The sequence below is a fragment of the Penaeus monodon genome, chromosome 33 (assembly GCF_015228065.2).
Source record: "Penaeus monodon isolate SGIC_2016 chromosome 33, NSTDA_Pmon_1, whole genome shotgun sequence".
Classification (NCBI taxonomy): Eukaryota; Metazoa; Arthropoda; class Malacostraca; order Decapoda; family Penaeidae; genus Penaeus; species Penaeus monodon.
The window spans coordinates 17261928-17262313 of NC_051418.1; positions in this window are offsets into that span (position 1 = coordinate 17261928).

Consider the following 386-nt stretch of genomic DNA (forward strand, 5'->3'; position numbering starts at 1 on the left):
CCCTCTCTGGCTCCCACACACACGCGCGCACCCTCCTCGCGTGCACTGGCCAGCGGCACTACTGGGCCAGCCGCGACATTTCCACCAGGCGATCATTTCCACCCCACTACACTCCTCTCCCCAATCTCTCCCCCTCACTCCCCCTCCCCCTGTCCCTGCCCCCTCACTCCCCTACCCCCTGCCCCCTCACCCTACGTCCCCCTACGCTTTTCTTGACTCTTCGTCCCCCTACCCTTTCTCCTTGGCTCCTCCCCCTCCTCTCCTTCGCACAATTGTTTTCCCCTACATCCCCAGCCCCTCTCTCTTCTCCTTTTCACATTCCTTCCCCCCTTCCCCCTCTCCCCCATTTTCGTTTCCAATTCCCCCCTCTCCCCCCCTCCCGCTCC